The sequence below is a fragment of the Achroia grisella genome, unplaced genomic scaffold (genome assembly GCF_030625045.1).
Source record: "Achroia grisella isolate CSIRO2021 unplaced genomic scaffold, CSIRO_AGI_Agris_v1 utg5201, whole genome shotgun sequence".
NCBI classification, from domain to species: domain Eukaryota; kingdom Metazoa; phylum Arthropoda; class Insecta; order Lepidoptera; family Pyralidae; genus Achroia; species Achroia grisella.
Window position 1 is genome coordinate 118,438 of NW_026712911.1, and position 16,840 is coordinate 135,277.

The following is a 16,840-nucleotide window of genomic DNA, read 5'->3' on the forward strand; positions in this document are numbered from 1 at the left end:
TATGTATTTTTATTCTTTTTCTACTTTTTTGTTAACTATAACTATATTATTGGTATGAATAGAATTAAATATAAAGTTACATGAATTTTCCTGTTTTTGTAATTCTGTTGCCAAAAAGTACTATGAATGTAGAACTATGAAATTATAATTATCCAGACCAATACAAACAATTATACTCATGAATACAAATATTTACATCGTGTGAGGATTCGACCTGCGACCATCGGAAATACAATTATATTATATTAGCACTACAATTATAAGTTGAAAACGGTTATCTCAATAAATCTGTATTATCCATAAATACTGTCATAACTTCTATTTAGTCTCGAGAATGTAGTGAGCTGACCCTAGAGATTAAAGCACAAATGTATCGGTATAGAAGAAAGTAAAGTTGAAATAAAAAACTATATCAAACAGTTAGATTCATGTCGCAAAGTTAGACGAAATCGTTAAAAAAAACATTGGAACCGCATTGACTGCACTGATATTGATGATGATGATATTAAATGCAGATAGACTACACTCTGTATCTGTATTAGTGCATAATACCTATAAAAATTATTGTAATAAAATATCTATTCGCATTTAATTTTCATATTTTTATTAGGCTCAGAGAAGTAGAGATAAAATAACACATATATGTGATGCTTGTAACACAATATTATATTCAGAAAAAATTGTGACCAAAATATTTATTTTTAAAAGGTTTTGTTCTCAAATATAAATCTGACTTGAATTATATGAAGAACAACCAACCTGCATTCACTTCAAAAGGAATTATCAAAAGTGGTCGTAAATTCAAAAAGTTTTTGTGTAATTAAATCTTAATTAATTAAAGACTTCGTTATTTATAAGTCGTTTAATAATGCGAAGTACTCTTGTCTAAGAAAAAAAAATGTATTTTGAATACAGACTAGGCCATCCGAAGCAAAGTTGTTCAAATTGTAACATTTTTAATAAAATTACGTTACATTTCTAAATAAGGATTAAGGCTTAAAGAAAATAGGCCGCGATTTACCTGTCCCACAGCATTATGTTAGGAATTATGTCAAGTGTCGCCACTTGTAACAGTTCTGTCGAGTTGGTGCCTTTCAGATAAGTGTAGGTGTAAATATCAACGTTTATATCTTATACATGTAAAAGTATGTGTTATATGGCAATATTTTGATTTCACTAACTACATACTCCAACTTCGCACTAATGAAGTAAACGGATGCATGGTTGGACAATATATTTTTATTTACATACTCATATATATCCACATCATAACAGTAGACAGGCACTTCTGTCTACCCTTTTTAGGATTAGGACAACAGCAATACCTGGTCCTGAGCATGTACCTACTGTTTTTTTTTAATATTACGTATATGAAGGTGGTGTATTTTGCCAATACCTGGTAAATGAAACTTATCAAAAATATAATTAATTCTCTCCAAGTATACTAATAAGAAGATGAAATTAAATAATAACTTGGTCCTTAATACTACGAACTTTCCATTATATTTCTAACCAAAAAGTTATAGAACTTTTAGAATATATGACTTAGTAGTACCACTAATTAGTTTTATTACATTTATTTAAAGATATTATTGTGGAATTCTGGTTGGAAAACACACAATTATATGATTAATTTTATGTGTAGGAATATGTGGGAAGCAAGTTCATCTATACATTCTATGTGACTCTTGATTAGATTAAAAAATCTAACGATTATTGTAATCTGTGTAATCAGAACAATGTAGCTATGAAGTAATACATCATTTGGATTTTGTATCGGCCTTACATAGAGACGTACGTTTAGACGTAACAAATATATTACTATGTGAGATTGTAACGTCTTAACACTAAATTCCTCGTAAAATGTAGTAATTTATAATATGTTAATCTCAATCAAGATATAATTAAATTATAAACGGTTCAATAATTCCAGCTGGGATGATTTGTGGCGAGCCGGATGGAGTGGATGGCGTGGCTGAGACGGACGGCGTAAGCGAGCGCACGACGCGTGGGCGGCGAGCGGTAAGCGGGGTGAGATATGCTGACGTCACCGCGCGCAAGCGCAATACCAGACTCCTTGTTGCGTAGAGCAAGCATAGAATACAGATATTTTGCGTTTTACATGAAGGTGTTGTTTGACGTTTACAATTATGCTGAAATCGAATCAATCAATACGCGTCGTATATATAACATTGTTTTATTAAACTTTGCGATTAAAATATGTTATTACAATAATTTTATATTTTATATCTGTAATATTTTAAATTGTCTTAGAACAGAATATTGTATTTGTTATATTAAATAATATAGCAAGTATAAATTGAGAAAGGATTGTTCAAATTATTTCTTCTATATAAATAAAATTTTCATTTATACAGTTTCCAACTATTACTTTATTACAGTACAAGCTATAATAAAATATATAAATCATAAATGTATTTTTATGTAATCTAAATATTATTTTAAAGAACAAACTATTTATCTACGGATGTCATGATTGATATAATGTTGTACAAAATTAAAATGTATATTAAGTTAATAAAAAATATACATGTTTTATCTGTATCGCAAAGATGGACTGTGCACGGCAATCCGTGTTCGCGTCGGCAGCGGGGCGACCAGTCGACTAGACCGCGCGTATAGCTACGATCGCGATCTACGCCACTCTACACCACTACGCCACTCTACAGTACGTAGCGTAACTACGCCGCTACGGCGCGTCGCGACCTTCCGAAATATCTGTGACTGTGTACGATACCTTAATTTGTTCAGTGTGTACGCGTAATCTGTGACATAGCGTATGTGAATAGCAACAACACTATTGGAGTAAGGTGGGTGCATATTATAAAAATATATAACACTATTAGATACTAACAAAATCTAATGTCAAGGACACGTTTTATTGATCAAGCAGATGTGTGGAGTCTGTTCCAGCGATGTTTACACTATTCGCATTGTTTGTTCTCCTACCTCTACAGTTTATTATTTGATACACTTAGCAATAGTTTTAAGTTACTCTCAGCAATACAATGTTAGAAATGTATTTTTTGCTTTTATAAAACGATACGCGACAAAGGAATGGTATTTGAAGTGATGACGAATAATTTATAAGATGAGGTGCTACCTTGGGTTAGGAGCTTCATGAATTGAAAATGTTACCGCAACAAATTTTGCTAAAACCTGCCTGGTTCCGCCGTTAAACATTAAATCTGAATGATTTTGAATAGTTAACTGCTTTTTGTTTGAACAATATATGAACTGCTTCTATGTGACCGTAGTTTTGGTATAGTCTTTGTTATAGAGTACTCTGTACTTTTTTTATGTAATTACAGTGCCAAATAAGTTGAGCACCCACCTCATGTACTTACGGTAACCGTTGCTTACACAGCACTAAGGATTACACGTTATCATGCCGGGATACTATTCATATATTGCCACTCCAATGTACTAAGTTGCCATGCCTTTAATGTTAATTTCATCTAAACTAAAACTTTTACTGGTGATTATACACATTGGAAAATAATGGTTATATAAGGAAAGACTATACCAAAATGCTCATATTTTTATTTTATTCGTGATCCTGTTAGTGCTTAATGAAAATTGATTTCTGGTTTGGAAAAGAAATGATTTTAATACCATATAACTGCAAAAGATATTTATGGAACTTTGTAGTAGATGCTTTCATTTCGGTAATAGGTATGCTCATTATTTGGTCTATTTACATTAAAGGGCCACGCAGTCTAATATGCGGAAAATAGGCTAGTAGTATATAAGTGGTACTTAAGAGGAGGTCTTTGTGGAAGGGGATCGTGGACAGAAACCCTTATTGCGCATAGCAATATATATTGCACATAAAAAATGTTTTATTACGAGATTTTCCAGATATTCACCGACAAGCTTCATTTTAGAAGCACTAAAAGAAAGTTTCCCAGTACGGTTAGGTATTGGATAAGCAATCAAATCCGATGAAGACATTATGATTTCAAAGTTTTGCAAATAAGCCTCCTTGACAGAATTTCTCGTTCATTTTGTTTTGATTAATTACTTAAACAGTGTTTTGGGCGTCAGTAACTTTATTGATTTCATGTCAGGTTTTTGGATTATATGGAGGATAGTATATAGATTATATTATGTGTTGGAAATTTAAATAAAATTTTAGTTGTTTTATTCTAATTAGCTAATCGGGATTTTTGGGTAGTTAGTTAATTTTATTGCATTAATTAAACATATCTTCTCTTGCGGATTTGCCTAACCAGTTTGTATGGAAAATTATATTTTTTTATAGTTTCTGATTAATTTTTAAAGCTGGGGAATTGAATTAAAAAGAATTACTTCATTACACAGCTAATAATAAATAAAACAAAAAAAAAATTAAACTTATATATACATCATGCATTATGAGAATCTAAATTCTCTGATATAATATTTCCGGAAATATAAAAAGAGATTTCCGGTTCTTATAATCTCCGTAGAAAATGAATAAATCGGTGAAATGTTTTGCATCTCCCCATCTTCCTAATTTTGATATTGTTGTGGCACCCTTTGTAAGAGTCTTAAATTTGGTATTTTGATATTTTCACATAAATTAGTTTTTTTGATTTCTTGTAAAAATTAAACATACGGTACGTTGCCGAATATGCAATATGATAGGAGTCCTTCTGCATTGAAGTCCCTAATCTTCCATTAACATTTCAATGCTACCTACTGAATTCCGCCACAAAGCTAAGCATCATTAACATTATCTGGCAATCACGAGGCCATACCAGGAACTGAACCGTCAATGAGCCCGCTGTGATCCTATCTTTATGCTAAAATGAACATTTGCATGCGCCACAATTCGATTTTAGATGGCGGCCTTGTTCCCTTACTATTTCTTCAAGGTATACTCTCTTATATTATATTTTTGTAAGTCATAATTTGTAGTTCAATTGAATTTACTTCCACTGTTATTGAATTTTCTTCTCAATAAACATATATTTATCGTCCCTTTATTTGTATTTGTTATATAAATATAATAAATGTCTATATAATAACATAAGTATATAAGTTCAAGTTTGTAATCCCAAAAAGGCTAATTATTTTTTTGTACAATATTATTTATATATTCTTTGTGCTTTATGTCGTGCCGTAGGCCTAATTTTATTGTCTCGGAGAGATGGTTGATTAGGCTATTTTATATCAAAACTTGTTTCTTTTCTTACTACATGGTTCTTAGTAATATGTAGTTCTAGTTTCTTTATATCAAAATCTATATCGTATATATTATAGAATGGATATATTGAGATTATTATGAAAGACAAAGACTTGTTAGTTGCTGAGTTTGATTTTCTTTATTTTTATATTTATCATCAAGGATACGTTATGAATGCTAATAAATAACACATGTAGTGTTATGAATTCGATATGAATTACTCGGATAATATACTTATACAATATGTACATAGATAGCAATAGCATAGTCATAAATAGTGAAATTAGAAACTGAAGTAACCAAGAAAAAACACAGGACGAAATAACAATATAATGCTTAGAGGGAAAATTCAGTGTCGGAATCAGAAAAAATGTGTACAACATTTTGACACAGCCGACGTCATTAATGATCATCAATCACAAGCATCTAATGTTTGTACCGTTCATTTCATTACATCCAAAACAAGGCTATGACATGACTTGTCCTGTTGGAAACATTTTAGTTTTATAGTAAAGCCATAATATCCAAATATACCTTTAATAGTAGCATAACAGTAGACTCAGTACATAGTTTACATACAATATAACGTACATAAGTACGCACAGAATTAAAAAATATAGAAACGAGATGTGACTAACAGATATACTATCAGTTAGTTATTATAGCCACCGACTTGCTTGAAAGTTGTGTTTCGGCTGAAGGGTGGGATATGGCAGTGAAATTATAAGTTACGGAGGCATGATCCTCCTCTGAATGATGATGAGTCCACTAAATATTAATACATACTGGTATGGTACTTGGGCATCTCATGGTGACCTTGTTATTTGGTATTTATCACATATCCTGATGTAATTGCCAAACTAAAGGAGAGAGACTTAAAAGTTTCTACGTTACGGGTACGCACCATCTATTTTCATATTAAAAGAGCTTGTTTTCCTATTCATGCGGTTTAGAAACTATTTCCATTTAAATAAAAGTTGAACAACTTCTAAGTGAAGGTTTATAGTAGCCATTAATAGTCATTACCGACATGTTTTATACCTCAAGGTGAATAGTAACTGGGACGTATCGAATAATAGCACAAAGCTTAACTCCCTGTTGGTACTCTTAACGCAAAGTAAACATGCAATGCTCACTAATAATACTTAGAGAATGAACAACCTTTATGTTACTAATAGATATAAATAATACATATTTGGATTGCAAAGTTTAAATATCTACTAATACAAATGCTTGAGTGAATCAATCTGACTATTTATCTGCCGGACCATATGTTATTTTTTGACAACAGATTGGTTCAAAGAAAGACCAATGTACATAAGGACTGGGATCGATTATAAGCTACGTATATCTTAACTTTTAGACAGCAGTAGACAAGTAACGAGTTTTGTTGTAAACCCAGTTTCAGTAGGTGTGACAAAAAAATTGTATGAAAGATTGTTTACAAAAGCTTAAGTTATAACGGCAGTTTCCTAATCTTTCTCGCTTCCTATATGAATAACTATTATGAGTCAGAGTTATTTATTCATTTTGGGCCCTTTTTACGAAATTCTTAATTTTTCAACACTTTCCGACAGTGAGACCGTAATTCCAGTTCGGCTAGCTATTTCAGTTGAGAAAACTTTACATTTTAAGCTACTGTTTTTAATTAATATAGTTTATGACCCTCAATGCCATATCTCAACCATTCTCAGCATTAAAATTACACTGCGATCAGTATACAGATAACAGAAATTTGTAAAAAAAATACAACCGTTAAGTTATGTTTTCGTCGGTTTATCTAATATGTATTCTCAAATCTGTGGTCTGGTGTTATGTTGTACTTATCCCAACATCTACGTTTGAACAAGAGCACAAACAAAAATACTTTCATAAACCCAGAACGAGTGAAGATATATTAATACTTATAATGGATTGTTCACAATAATTGTTTTCTTTGCCCCGGAGGAAACAATGCCATTAGAATATTAAACGCGAAATGCTTTTTTGTTTGGAACCTTTCACCTTTATTTTATATCAATTCACGAAAAGACTTGTTGCTCTGGGTAACGAAATAAAAAGAACGTATAAAATTGTTTTGAATATTTCATGTAATATCTCTATCATTTTGAAATATTAGATGTTTTTGGTAACGAAATCTACACCAGGTTCATATTGCTCAAAACTAAGAGAGAGTAACTTTTGATAGACTTGTAATATCCTGTCGTATGACCACATTTCCATAGTCTGCCACATCATTAAACGTTTATTTCACAGATATAAAATTAATTTATATATCTATACCTTATTTTATTCTGAAAGAGCAGCTTTGTTACCACTCTTTGCATTTTATTCCGAATTACATTTAAAAAATATTGAATACTATCATAAAATAAATATTAATTCTCCATAGACAGAGAACGTACATGAGACCAATTACAAAATCGGACAAAGCAAGAATGGCAGTCTATTATATAATATAAAACTTACTCGTATATATATATTTATAAATTGAACAAACTATTAGAGCTTATAAGATTGAATTAAAGGCAGATCCAAGTTTTATTATAAATAAATTTACCTGTACGACTATAAAATGCAGTCGACCCATATTTCTGTATTCACCTGTGATTCAGTGCACCGCAGATAAATCCTAATCGTGTTTCTGTGCTTGAAAGTCATTTTATATATTTAGAAAGCTTTTCGAATATACAAAATCACTATGTGCACTTACTATTAGTAGGTACATGAATTACGTTATTATGTGAAGTAAGAATTCGAAAATAGTAAAAGAAGCATTTATGCATAGATTTATATGACTGGCTTGAGATGTGTGGAAGTTATTATTAGAAGTGTATACTAGTGCATATATTGTAAGGACTTTCTTATACCATGCCAATACTTTCATTTTTATATGTACTCTGATTTATCTTATTGATACAAGTAACATACATCATGTATGTTACTTGTATTAATAAGATACATTCTATAATATTGTGATAAAGCACAGACTGAATATAGAGGTAAACCCATACTTCCTATACTAATATGATAAATACGAATACGATGTATTTGTTTATTTGTTATGTTTTTACGACTAAAGTCTTAACGGATTTCAATGAAATTTGGTATCTTTATTGAATTACTTTTTATTATAATATGAAATATTATCGCCCGAACGGATAAGCATATTTTATATATTTAGAATAATGCGATAGTCGTTTAGCCCAGGCCATGGTAAGATCGCGTGAAATGGAGGTCGCCTGACTTTTATATCCGGTTGAGACTTCAGTGACGACCAAGGTTAAAAATAGAGGGAACGGAATATAATACGCTGCGAGGGCATTATATGCCGGGTTTGCGGGTAAAGTCACGTTACTAGCTAGTCTTATATATAGTATAATAGTAACAAAACAAAGTTTGCCATGGGGATTGACTCCGTGTAACTGAAATTACCGGATAAGAGGCATGACAATTTAGTCCTCTGGAATAACATGAAATCATGAGATCACTATTTCATGTGATACCACTTGCGTTACAGATATCTGTAGTGCTATTTATGTACATAAGCGACAATCATTCCGATTTCATAAAAAAACTGCTCGCTCTAATAATAATGTGAAAGGTCTTTGATAAGATATTGCATTTCCATTTGCAGTATCAGTCCTTTAGAAGCATACGTAGTTCATGTATGCTTCTAAGGGATTTCAAAGGATCTGGAACAGAAAAGGATTCAATGATAGTTTTATAGTTTTTAGTAATTGGAAATTAGTCAATTGGAAATAATCAATAGCGCTATCTGGCGTTATTGATCGGTTAATAACAATTTAGTAAAAGACAACTTCTAAAAGGAGTTTGTTAATTCCTCGCTACTGATATTTATATGTTTATCTTAAGCCATGTGACCATCGTAATTTACCACCGGTAGAGTTAACTTCTATGTTGAGTATCTATATATAATATACGACTTCAAAGCTTATATTTTGTAGAATAAAATCTGCATGGATAGTTATTAACGTAATTATACAATTATAAGTAATTATTGAGTGCTTCGAAATTAGATACACATTAAAGTTTGTAACTAATTTGAAAGTACTCTTCCATGTAACAGGTTCGGAAGCATTTATTTTATTTTCATTACCTATTTATCACAGATCTAATGGATGTCTTTCATTACAAATGTCGGTCGGTGTATACAAATAATTGCTATTGGCTTTTTCAATTTATTTAAAAAGATTGGTGCAATTATTTAGAATAGGATGGCTGTATTTTTATGGCCTACATTTGTATATATTTGATGGCTAGATATCAATTTAAGTCGTACAATTATACCAAAATATTGGCTAAATTATAATTTAGTCCGATTACTTATAGGTACGGTAAATTGGTACAAAATTAATGAGTAGGTAGATATTGTGTTACATATAGCTAATTATTTATTGCCATTACGTGTCTCTAATTTCGTATAAATTTATATTGTATATAACTATCTACATATACATATGTACTACTCCAGATCCAGCAGGCTATTAATCGACGTGCTCTAATCGAATGCAAATCATTGAAATAAAATAACATGAGAATTAAATATAATAAAAATAAAAATATGGAGTAAATAAATTTCCGATAACACTACTCAAAAGACAAGGACCATCGAATAAATATGGTCTTTTCGATTTATTTCCAATTTTAACCTTGCTATATAGTATGTCAGCTTGCAGATCATATTCCGAAAATGCTTTACTTGAGTCAAACCTCCATGAAATACGATGCGTTGGCTTACGTCAAAAACAAACTTAACCACGTATGGTTCTAGAAAGCAATAGAGGGTATTGCAAAATGTAACATGCTTTATAGATCCATCTAAGAAATGATGTGTAGTTTAAACAACTAAAAACTTACCAGAGCGTTGTAACCTACTTATTTGCTTCCCCGACTTGGACCCGGAGGTCGTGAGTACGAATCTATCTAAGTCTAAAAATTTTAATATGTCAATTTAAAATTGAATTACTTTCAGGTAAAGGAAACATCAAGTAGTCAAAATTAATCTGAGAGACTTTGATAAACTCGCCGTTTGCGACGTTAGGTCATGATTGTCATGTTATGGTCATGTATATGAAGGCATATCCTTACCTTAGATGGACTGGCATCTAAAGTTATTATTATTTATTTTTGTTATGCCATTTATATTTTTTTTTTGTTCGATATGTGTTTTTGTTTGATTTGTCATTTAATTTGGTGCTGTATGTTCAATTATTTACACCGGTTAATCTTAAAACTGTAATTGGATGACCGACTAAAATGATTACATATATTGAATAAAATAAATAATAATTTCATCATGATTGTCAATCGATAGTAAGAGATAGATATTTGTTGCTAGTTTATTGCTATGGTCCATTGAATGGATACTAATAATAATAATAATAATAATAATGTATTTATTATCAGGCTTAATTGCCCACTTTGTAATAATATAATAATAATGCTATTTTTTAGAACTATCTATATTTTCATAGACACACAAGTAAGATCGTTCTATTACTCTTGATTAGAAACAAATTCCAATCCTGATGACATTAAATTACGGTTATTTTAATCCCTGTCCCAAAGTGGGATGATATACGTTAGCGTGTCTGTGTGTCTGTCAGTGATGACGTAGCTCCTAACGAATTAACCGAATGTGAGAATCTTTGTTTTGATACGGGGATTATTTAAGTCATAAATTACAATTAAAAATGGAAATAAAAGTTATTGTAGTATTGTGGCTATACGAGTATATTCAGAGGTAGGTCACAAGACTCTACAACATATACAAGACCGTACACAAATTAATTTACAAATGTGTAATAATTTGAAACGAAAGTAATAAAAATATCGATAGCAACTACTCGTATTTATTGCGCGGTCAACTCCGTTCGAAGTAATGGTTTCTATCTATCGCACCGATATTACATTTTATATCCAGCGCAATAAGACTTACATTTGAAAAGTTGCCGTACGTGTATAGAATAACACAATATTGTACGGCGAAAGGCAATGCATTACCATATCCAATGACTTCAATTTATCTTACCCTACAGAGCAAGGGTGCGCCAACGTGGGGTGACACGCAGGGCTCCAGCAAATAAAGGGACCTGCCTCGCTTTGGTGCCTTCTAAATCAGTATTAAGTCAGGTACTCACTACGCGAGATGTTATAACAAAGCAGTAACAGTTACCTGAGGGTTTAAATGAGATACTTTATAGTTTATTGCCGGCAAGAGACGGAGATAGTAAATATAGCTGTTGATAGTTACGATAGACGAGACATATTGTTACACTAGCTGATAACCTCGCCTCCTTTTCCTGTGAAAACCTTTTTTAGGTTTATATAAATACAGAAATGTCAACTTAGTTTAGAGCGTTGATAATGTCAGTCAGCTATGATTTTTCTATATTTAACAAATCACGTTTATAAATTACTGGAAACAAATTTGAGATCTTTCAAACGTACAATTCAATACAAACATCCCTCCATTTTTAATATATGTATTTTAAATTATAAGTTATTTTTTTGGATATAGTTATAAATTCGTTACGCTTACTAATTTAGGTTTTACTAATTCTTTAACAGTTTGGAAGTAGCCAAGCGAAAATCTAATTTAATATTTAAAAGTACTTACGCAGTGGATATTTTTCTGAACTTAAATTATATTTATTCACATTAATAATTAAAAAATATTTGCATTAATAATTATTATTGAGAGTTATTTACTGTCCACTTTCGACATTCTCTATTATACCCATATTTATATAAAATATGTTAAGTATATTTTGTTTGTCATTGTACATAACATATATAAAACTATAAGTGTAATTAGTTAACATTAACATTAGTCATATTCTATGTTGTACTACATATATATCATACTTTATGTCTTTGGATGTAAAGTTTTAATGAGAAAAATTATGTATTTTTATTAGACTAATTTACCGATTTATCCCTCCGTTATTCGGCAGTTGTGCAGTAATCTTGCGTGATTCCACAAGCCTATTGCAAGCTCGTCTTTGCTTTGGGCGAAATCCAATACTACTTGGTGTATGAGAACATACACTCGCATTCGTGTACGTGGGTTACGAATGGATTTAACGTAGCCTTTGTAATTCTGTTAACAAGAATGTTTACGTTAGATGCCTCACGAGAACTACCGATATACGAATTTTATTCAGTCCGATTTTCGGTTTAGGTCCTTTATATTATTTTCACCCTTAAATAACATTTAGGTACAGCTCACTGAGGTTGTTCTTATATCAACAAAAGCTGAGGCAGCTCCTTTTACCAAGCTTGTGTTATTTTTTTCTTGTGTAGGTCTTTTAATGTTGGAAATAAAAGTAATTATCTATCTAACTAAAATAAGACATATAGTGTTACTCCATCACTAGACTATCACAAAAGTTATCGCTAGTAATGAGATAATGCTCATTTTTACGTACATTATAACTGGTTTACCACACCATATCAGCATAAAGTGAGATTAAAACCGGGCAGGTTATTTCCGTGCAAAGTTTAGAGAGCAGCATTCAGTTTACACAGGTAAACCTAAATCGAAAACCGTAGTCCGGCTAACATTCGCTCGTACATGACCCTATATACTCGTATACCACACGGCAAGGCTTTGACGTTAGGTATACAAGACTATTTGTTCAGGAAATATTCGTTGGTAACGGGTTACTTGCGCCTATGAGCACTTTGAATTAATTATATACTTACATCAAATGTAAATGTACGATGTAAAAATATTTAGTAATTCAATATTGCAATTGTATCACAGACAGAACATGATGTTACATATACAATGCTGTTATGTAAATTGTTTCTATAATTACAGTATTGTAACATGCTATATGAATAAATGATAGAGATATATACAAAGAATATCCGAGAACTTGAACGGTTTGATTGATACAGTACCAATTTCTATAAGTTGTATTCTTCTCATATTTATCACAATAATAGAATTAATATGGATGCCCTGACAGTACAATTAATTTTCACTCAAATATTGCATATTGTTGTATATGGAAGTTTTTTCTAGTTCAGTTCATAATAATGAATGAAAAACACATACAAACTTAAGAGGGTAATATGTAAACAGTGCCTACTTAAAACGAGCGTCATGGGATAATAAAGGCTAAAAAAAGAATAATATTATCATTAATATTAATATGCGGCCGTAGAGCCCTGCGGCCCTGAGTACAGTACTTCTACATTTGCTACAGTCATTTTTTGTTGTTTACATTCAGGAAAATATTATATTTCATAATATGCTAAGAGCAACTAATTTAAATTCATAACCTAAATACTTTATTGTTCATTTTTTTGCGTAAAAATGTACAAATCTTGATAAAAAATCGTTCGAATCTCTATTTTTATTTCAAAATATAATGAAACGTACCGCAACTGTCACTTTGACTGTTAAAGTTTTATGTAAAAATTGCCTAGTAGAACAAAACTCCAAAGGAAGAAATTATTATTGTTGTAACTATTATTCAACTTCATTATTAAATTTATTAATATGATAATAGATGTTTTCGTATTGATGTTTTCTTTATTGCTGTTGTTTGAATATCACGAAATAAATGACATTTATGTACACATCCAAGCATCTCATTCACAACTAGTTCTCTATATTACAAATACAATTTACTGTTAAAAAATATATTACTAATAAGAAACAGGGATCACCAATGGCGGGTTTTGAGATCCCTGTTTTGAGACACTTAAGCCGTAAAAAGTTAGTGCTGTAGCACACTAATTTTGCTGTTGTTGACAAAAAACATGTGTACAAATTTAAGTTTTCCTTTTTATTTCATAAATATTTAATGAATACGCCACGCTACTTTGATTCATCGCATTTTTTTCAAATTCAAAATATCCTTATTCATGTAGATCTATTACAGACTCTTATGATATGTCAAATCTACCGTCAGTTCGGAATGATTTCGAGATGAGAAGAACTGACAAGAAGCTCAGCTCGTATTCTTTTCAAATAAATGTTATACATGCTTACAATAATACAGATTCATTTTTTAATTCAAATTTGGGAGAATAGAGTGACCACCAGCATATGCTATTGCAAAAGCACATAGTCTAATCATTTAATACATCCACTAGGTATCATTATCTTAGAATAAAAGAATGTGCGGTTTCAATTTTTCTTTTGCATATCTCATGTATACTAACCTACTATTTATTTAATTGCTATGCAGCTTCTGTATTTAATATGGTATGTAGGTATGTTTAATTGACATACCTATTATTGTTTAATAGGTATGTCTTTAATTTCTTTTACTCAAATCTTCAAATTTGGTATGTATATATAAATTTAATTATTATAATAAATATATATATATATCTAAAATATGTAAATATATATATAATAACTATTTCTTTAAAAAGTACTTCTTAAGGACATAACGGTGTATATCATTATCATTTCTGCTTGTTTTTCATAACGCACTCAAATATTTAAGTTTTTTCTTTATACAAACGACTATAGCTTATTTACTTTATGAAAACAGTTCGATGCTTCGACAGTACTCTTACTTAATACTTTTTCTAGTTTAGTTTCAAATGGAATACAATACAATCTGCATCGCCAGTGAGTAAATATTAAACAAGCCTTTTAAAAGCGTTCCCCAAAGCCTGAATGCGAAATAAAACATTGTTGCATCGTAGATGTCCCCGATGCACCGCCAACGGCAGCTTGCGTCCATAATTAAATAAGATTTACATACTACGAGTATATTAAAACCGTTTCATCAAATCATGCAACTAAAAAATAAGACTAAGATAGTTTTTATTTGATCAAGTTTTTTTTTAAGGATTTGAAGATTATTAAAAATATAGTAACGACGGTTTCATTATCGAACCTCCAAAACATACACTGTAAAGAAAATTGTATATGCAACATATGAATACATGAATATACACGTGAATATGAAAATTACTGATTGAATTATTTATGTTTTAGATAGACTCTTTCCAGATTTAGGTAGTCCCTTAAACTCTATATATAGCTTTAAACTAGGTATATATATAGTAATCTGGATTCAGCATATGGATATTAATTTCGTTAATTGTGGTATTTCAATTTCATAATCAAAAATATTTTTCGAGTATTCAAACCACGCCACCAATACAGTGTCCAAGTTCTTACGCAACGTAAAAAATAAATTACTTTAAACGACGCAGTTATTAAAACATTCTTCATGTTCCCTCTGCTTTTTCTTTTGAAGTGTTCACGGCCTTAGCAAAATTTAAGTTGTTAAGAAAATTTATAAGCTTGATAAAACCATTGAAGATGTTTGTGGTAGTATTTAAACTCTTGCGAATCTCTTTTAGCTATAACATTTTCCTCGACGCCACCCATTCTATGTGGAGCGACATTATTTTCTTTTAATATGATCCATTCTGGTTATTACCCGTATTATTAGAAGCATTTACAAGCATTGTATTCCGCTGAGTCGAGTGACGCCAATCTTAGTTACTGTGGTACAGTTATTAAACATTATTCCATTTGAATCGAAACGGTTTCCTTGATTTCGTTTGGTACTTCTATTTTCGGTTGTTTTATTTATTAAAAGTTAAGTAATAATATTATATATTTATGGATTTTATGTTTTAAAAGTAGAGTAATACCTATGGGTAGTTTTCCGATTTTATCAATGGCATAATACTGTAGAAATAATCTTTTTATGCAAGTAAAAGTTTAAAGGTAAAATTATTATTAGTGGAGTTTGATGCATCTTTGGTTTTAATTATGACTACACTTATCTGCCACAATAAAATCCGTTCAACAACTTAAGCATGATTAAGTAATAAATATCCAAGCTTAGTCACAAATTGCATTTAATTAATATTAGTGAGATTATATAAAACATTACCAGACGTAGACAAAGAACAAAATTTACAAAGGGGTAGAAAGGACATGTTTCAAATCGGACATTTAAAAGGAAGTGCCAAAACTGCGGAAACTTCCCGGTAATACGATTAATCATCGTCGTACAGAACGTTGTAGGGAACACTCGTAAAAGTTAGTTTCATATTATTATGACGAGGGTACGTGCACCTGGCTTTCGCCGTATTCAACTTTATATTACAAATTAAACCTCGTTCGTTCACTTGGAACTTTACTGTCCACTATAACCCTCTTCATTAGAACTAAAATCAATTTATGAACAAACTTCATTTGCAACTATGTAATTATGATTCGAGTCATCAACATTTTTTATAATCCGAAAATTATTAGTCTTATAATACAGTATTACTACTACTTGTACACTACACTATTAGTGGAATTAGATAACAACATATTTTTATTCAAATGTGATATTCTTGGTTTTTTTATTTTGTTTGAATCCGCGTAACATTACTTATACATTCTTATTAAACAGTACCTGCGTAGGGTTTTGAATTTTATTATTATTTATTATGATATTTATAACACAACAATAAGAGAAGAAATATTAACTATAAAACCCGCGACTATATTTTTAGATCACCTATTCAAGGCCATTTAAACTAAGCAGGTGACAAAACTTAAATGCTTTGAGATTTAAAAAAAATTTTTTTCATTTTTATTTCACCCATTCTTAACAAAATATTATATGAATATTGTATCCTAAT

At 30.7% G+C, this 16,840-nt stretch overlaps 1 protein-coding gene across 9 annotated transcripts in view; it reads left to right on the forward strand.

Moving 5' to 3' along the window:
• The first annotated feature begins 1,958 nt into the window (after positions 1-1,958).
• The window catches only part of LOC131847321 (kazrin), a 102,386-nt gene continuing 87,504 nt past the window's right edge, over positions 1,959-16,840 (forward strand). For 8 of the 9 annotated variants that reach the window (XM_059196873.1, XM_059196876.1, XM_059196875.1 and 5 more), the window contains exon 1: positions 2,639-2,831. The gene's annotated coding sequence lies outside the window, so the exon portion shown is untranslated. Of the gene's footprint in view, positions 2,032-2,638; positions 2,832-16,840 lie in introns of those variants that run through there. The other variant, XM_059196874.1, reaches the window with a different exon arrangement.